The following is a 6,917-nucleotide window of genomic DNA, read 5'->3' as shown; positions in this document are numbered from 1 at the left end:
TCCCCCCCTTGCTGGATCAAGAAAGGAGGAGACGTCATCCGTTCCGTACGTGTGTTGAACGCGGAGGCACCGTCCGTTCGGTGCTAGGATCTCCGGTGATTTGATTCACGTCGTGTTCGACTACATCATCCCCGTTCTTCGAACGCTTCCGCTCGCGATCTACAAAGGTATGCAGATGCATCTAATCACTCGTTTCTAGATGAACTCCTAGATGGATCTTGGTGAAACGAGTAGGAAAATTTTTGTTTTCTGCAACGTTACCCAATAGTGGCATCATGAGCTAGGTCTATGCGTAGTTCTTCTTGCGCGAGTAGAACACAATTTGTTGTGGGCGTAGATGTTGTCAACTTACTTGCCGCTACTAGTCTTATCTTGCTTCAACGGTATTGTGGGATGAAGCGTCCCGGACCAACCTTACACGTATGCTTACGTGAGACCGGTTCCACCGACTAACATGCACTAGATGCATAAGGTGGCTGGCGGGTGTCTGTCTCTCCTACTTTAGTTGGAGCGGATTCGATGAAAAGGTTCCTTATGAAGGGTAAATAGAAGTTGACAAATCACGTTGTGGTTTTTACGTAGGTCAGAAAACGTTCTTGCTAGAACCCTACTTCAGCCACGTAAAACCTGCAACAACAATTAGAGGACGTCTAACTTGTTTTTGCAGCAAGTGCTTTGTGATATGATATGGCCAAAGTTGTGATGAATGATGGATGGTCTATATGTGATGTATGAGATGTTCATGCTATTGTACATGGAATCACAACTTACATGTCGATGAGTATGACGGTGACAGGATGATCATGGAGCCCCAAGATGGAGATCAAAGGAACTATGTGATATTGGCCATATCATGTCACTATTATTATTTGATTGCATGTGATGTTTATCATGTTTTGCATCTTGTTTACTTAGAACGACGGTAGTAAATAAGATGATCCCTTACAACAATTTCAAGAAGTGTTCTCCCCTAACTGTGCACCGTTGCTACAGCTCGTCGTTTCGAAGCACGCCGTGATGATCGGGTGTGATAGATCCTTACGTTCACATACAACGGGTGTAAGACAGTTTTACACAAGCAAAACACTTAGGGTTAACTTGACGAGCCTAGCATGTACAGACATGGCCTCGGAACACAGAAGACCGAAAGGTCGAGCATGAGTCGTATAGAAGATACGATCAACATGAAGATGTTCACCGACGTTGACTAGTCCGTCTCACGTGATGATCGGACACGGTCTAGTTAACTCGGATCATGTAATACTTAGATGACTAGAGGGATGTCTAATCTGAGTGGGAGTTCATTAATAATTTGATTAGATGAACTTAATTATCATGAACTTAGTCTAAAATCTTTACAATATGTCTTGTAGATCAAATGGCCAACGTTGTATTCAATTTCAACGCGTTCCTAGAGAAAACCAAGCTGAAAGACGATGGCAGCAACTATACGGACTGGGTCCGGAACCTGAGGATCATCCTCATAGCTGCCAAGAAAGATTATTTCCTACAAGCACCGCTAGGTGATCCACCCGTCCCACAGAACCAAGACGCTATGAACGCTTGGCAGACACGTACTGATGACTACTCCCTCGTTCAGTGCGGCATGCTTTACAGCTTAGAGCCGGGGCTCCAAAAGCGTTTTGAGAGACATGGAGCATATGAGATGTTCGAAGAGCTGAAAATGGTTTTTCAAGCTCATGCCCGGATCGAGAGATATGAAGTCTCCGATAAGTTCTTCAGCTGTAAGATGGAGGAAAATAGTTCTGTCAGTGAGCACATACTCACTATGTCTGGGTTACATAACCGCTTGACTCAGCTGGGAGTTAATCTCCCGGATGACGCGGTCATCGACAGAATCCTCCAGTCGCTTCCACCAAGCTACAAGAGCTTTGTGATGAACTTCAATATGCAGGGGATGGTGAAGACCATTCTTGAAGTATTTGCTATGCTGAAATCAGCAGAGGTAGAAGTCAAGAAGGAACATCAAGTGTTGATGATGAATAAAACCACTAAGTTCAAGAAGGGCAAGGGTCAAAAGAACTTCAAGAAGGACGGCAAGGAAGTTGCTGCGCCCGGCAAGCAAGCTGTCGGGAAGAAGTCAAAGAATGGACCCAAGCCTGAGACAGAGTGCTTTTATTGCAAAGGGAAGGGTCACTGGAAGCGAAACTGCCCCAAATACTTAGCGGACAAGAAGGCCGGCAACACCAAAGGTATATTTGATATACATGTAATTGATGTGTACCTTACCAGTGCTCGTAGTAACTCCTGGGTATTTGATACCGGTGCCGTTGCTCATATTTGTAACTCACAGCAGGAGCTACGGAATAAACGGAGACTGGCGAAGGACGAGGTGACGATGCGCGTCGGGAATGGTTCCAAGGTCGATGTGATCGCCGTCGGCACGCTACCTCTACATTTACCTACGGGATTAGTTATAAACCTCAATAATTGTTATTTAGTGCCATGTTTGAGCATGAACATTGTATCAGGATCTCGTTTAATACGAGATGGCTACTCATTTAAATCCGAGAATAATGGTTGTTCTATTTATATGAGAGATATGTTTTATGGTCATGCTCCGATAGTCATTGGTTTATTCTTAATGAATCTCGAGCGTATTACTACACATGTTCATAGTGTGAGTACCAAAAGATGTAAGGTTGATAATGATAGTCCCACATACTTGTGGCACTGCCGCCTTGGTCACATAGGTGTCAAACGCATGAAGAAGCTCCATGCAGATGGACTTTTAGAGTCTCTTGATTATGAATCATTTGACACGTGCGAACCATGCCTCATGGGAAAAATGACCAAGACTCCGTTCTCAGGAACAATGGAACGAGCAACCAACTTATTGGAAATCATACATACTGATGTGTGCGGTCCAATGAGTGTTGAGGCTCGCGGTGGCTATCGTTATGTTCTCACCCTCACTGATGACTTGAGTAGATATGGGTATGTCTACTTAATGAAACATAAGTCTAAAACCTTTGAAAAGTTCAAGGAATTTCAGAGTGAAGTTGAGAATCAACGTGACAGGAAAATCAAGTTTTTATGATCAGATCGTGGAGGAGAATACTTGAGTCACGAATTTGGCACACACTTAAGAAAATGTGGAATAGTTTCACAACTCACGCCGCCTGGAACACCTCAGCGTAATGGTGTGTCCGAACGTCGTAATCGCACTCTATTAGATATGGTACGATCTATGATGTCTCTTACCGATTTACCGCTATCTTTTTGGGGCTATGCTTTAGAGACTGCCGCATTCACTTTAAATAGGGCTCCGTCGAAATCCGTTGAGACGACACCGTATGAATTATGGTTTGGGAAGAAACCTAAGCTGTCGTTTCTAAAAGTTTGGGGATGCGATGCTTATGTCAAGAAACTTCAACCTGAAAAGCTCGAACCCAAGTCGGAAAAATGCGTCTTCATAGGATACCCTAAAGAAACTGTTGGGTATACCTTCTACCTAAGATCCGAAGGCAAGATCTTTGTTGCCAAGAACGGAATCTTTCTGGAGAAAGAGTTTCTCTCGAAAGAAGTAAGTGGGAGGAAAGTAGAACTTGATGAGGTATTACCTCTTGAACCGGCAAATGGCGCAACTCAAGAAAATGTTCCTGAGGTGCCTGCACCGACTAGAGAGGAAGTTATTGATGATGATCAAGATACTTCTGATCAAGCTCCTACTGAGATTCGAAGGTCCACAAGGACACGTTCCGCACCAGAGTGGTACGGCAACCCTGTCTTGGAAATCATGTTGTTAGACAACGGTGAACCTTCGAACTATGAAGAAGCGATGGCGGGACCGGATTCCGACAAATGGCTAGAAGCCATGAAATCCGAGATAGGATCCATGTATGAAAACGAAGTATGGACTTTGACTGACTTGCCCGTTGAACGGCGAGCCATAGAAAATAAATGGATCTTTAAGAAGAAGACAGACGCGGATGGTAATGTGACCATCTATAAAGCTCGGCTTGTCGCTAAGGGTTATCGACAAGTTCAAGGGGTTGACTACGATGAGACTTTCTCACCGGTAGCGAAGCTAAAGTCCGTCCGAATCATGTTAGCAATTGCCGCATTCTACGATTATGAAATATGGCAAATGGACGTCAAAACGGCATTCCTTAATGGTTTCCTTAAGGAAGAATTGTATATGATGCAGCCAGAAGGTTTTGTCGATCCTAAGAATGCTAACAAGGTGTGCAAGCTCCAACGCTCGATTTATGGGCTGGTGCAAGCATCTCGGAGTTGGAACATTCGCTTTGATGAGATGATCAAAGCGTTTGGGTTTACGCAGACTTATGGAGAAGCCTGCGTTTACAAGAAAGTGAGTGGGAGCTCTGTAGCATTCCTCATACTATATGTAGATGACATACTTTTGATGGGAAATGATATAGAACTCTTGGACAGCATCAAGGCCTACTTGAATAAGAGTTTTTCAATGAAGGACCTTGGAGAAGCTGCTTATATATTAGGCATCAAGATCTATAGAGATAGATCGAGACGCCTCATAGGTCTTTCACAAAGCACGTACCTTGATAAGATTTTGAAGAAGTTCAAAATGGATCAGTCCAAGAAAGGGTTCTTGCCTGTTTTGCAAGGTATGAAATTGAGCTCGGCTCAATGCCCGACCACGGCAGAAGATATAGAAGAGATGAGTGTCATCCCCTATGCCTCAGCCATAGGTTCTATTATGTATGCCATGCTGTGTACCAGACCTGATGTAAACCTTGCCGTAAGTTTGGTAGGAAGGTACCAAAGTAATCCCGGCAAGGAACACTGGACAGCGGTCAAGAATATCCTGAAGTACCTGAAAAGGACTAAGGAAATGTTTCTCGTTTATGGAGGTGACGAAGAGCTCGTCGTAAAGGGTTACGTCGACGCTAGCTTCGACACAGATCTGGATGACTCTAAGTCACAAACCGGATACGTGTATATGTTGAATGGTGGAGCAGTGAGCTGGTGCAGCTGCAAACAGAGCGTCGTGGCGGGATCTACATGTGAAGCGGAGTACATGGCAGCCTCAGAGGCAGCACATGAAGCAATATGGGTGAAGGAGTTCATCACCGACCTAGGAGTCATACCCAATGCGTCGGGGCCAATCAAACTCTTTTGTGACAACACTGGAGCTATTGCACTTGCCAAGGAGCCCAGGTTTCACAAGAAGACAAGGCACATCAAGCGTCGCTTCAACTCCATTCGTGAAAATGTTCAAGATGGAGACATAGAGATTTGTAAAGTACATACGGACCTGAATATAGCAGATCCGTTGACTAAACCTCTCCCTAGGGCAAAACATGATCAACACCAGAATTCCATGGGTGTTCGATTCATCACAATGTAACTAGATTATTGACTCTAGTGCAAGTGGGAGACTGTTGGAAATATGCCCTAGAGGCAATAATAAAAGTATTATTATTATATTTCTTTGTTCATGATAATTGTCTTTATTCATGCTATAACTGTATTATCCGGAAATCGTAATACACGTGTGAATACATAGACCATAATATGTCCCTAGTAAGCCTCTAGTTGACTAGCTCGTTGATCAACAGATAGTCATGGTTTCCTGGCTATGGACATTGGATGTCATTGATAATGGGATTACATCATTAGGAGAATGATGTGATGGACAAGACCTAATCCTAAGCATAGCACAAGATCGTGTAGTTCGTTTGCTAGAGCTTTTCCAATGTCAAGTATCTTTTCCTTTGACCATGAGATCGTGTAACTCCCGGATACCGTAGGAGTGCTTTGGGTGTACCAAACGTCACAACGTAACTGGGTGACTATAAAGGTGCACTACAGGTATTTCCAAAAGTGTCTGTTGGGTTGACACGGATCGAGACTGGGATTTGTCACTCCATATAACGGAGAGGTATCACTGGGCCCACTCGGTAATGCATCATCATTATGAGCTCAAGGTGACCAAGTGGTTGATCACGGGATCATGCATTACGGTACGAGTGAAGTGACTTGCCGGTAACGAGACTGAACAAGGTATTGGGATATCGACGATCGAGTCTCGGGCAAGTAACATACCGATTGACAAAGGGAATTGTATACGGGGTTGTTTAATCCTCGACATCGTGGTTCATCCGATGAGATCATCGTGGAGCATGTGGGAGCCAACATGGGTATCCAGATCCCGCTGTTGGTTATTGACCGGAGAGTCATCCCGGTCATGTCTGCTTGTCTCCCGAACCCGTAGGGTCTACACACTTAAGGTTCGGTGACGCTAGGGTTGTGAAGATATGTATATGCAGTAACCCGAATGTTGTTCGGAGTCCCGGATGAGATCCCGGACGTCACGAGGAGTTCCGGAATGGTCCGGAGGTAAAGAATTATATATAGGAAGTGTTGTTTCGGCCATCGGGACAAGTTTCGGGGTTATCGGTATTGTACGGGGACCACCGGGTGGGGCCACCTGTCCCGGGGGGGCACATGGGCTGTAGGGGTTGCGCCTTGGCCTAGATGGGCCAAGGGCACCAGCCCCAAAAGCCCATGCGCCTAGGGTTCCACAAAAGGGAAGAGTCCCAATGGTGGAAGGCACCTCTAGGTGCCTTGGGGGGGAGGGAAACCTCCCCTTGGCCGCCGCACCTAGGAGATTGGATCTCCTAGGCTGGCGCACCACCCCCCTTGGCCCTCCTATATATAGTGGGGGAGAGGAGGGACTTGAAACACCAGCCCCTGGCGCCTCCCTCTCTCCCCGTTACGTCTCTCTCTCGTAGTATAGGCGAAGCCCTGCTACTGTGACGCCCTGCATCCACCACCACGCCGTCGTGCTGCTGGATCTTCATCAACTTCTCCCCCCCCTTGCTGGATCAAGAAAGGAGGAGACGTCATCCGTTCCGTACGTGTGTTGAACGCGGAGGCATCGTCCGTTCGGTGCTAGGATCTCCGGTGAT

The sequence above is a fragment of the Triticum urartu genome, chromosome 3A (genome assembly GCF_056163025.1).
Source record: "Triticum urartu cultivar PI428250 chromosome 3A, HENAU_Tu73, whole genome shotgun sequence".
Taxonomy (NCBI): domain Eukaryota; kingdom Viridiplantae; phylum Streptophyta; class Magnoliopsida; order Poales; family Poaceae; genus Triticum; species Triticum urartu.
Note: the sequence above shows the minus strand (reverse complement) of the source record.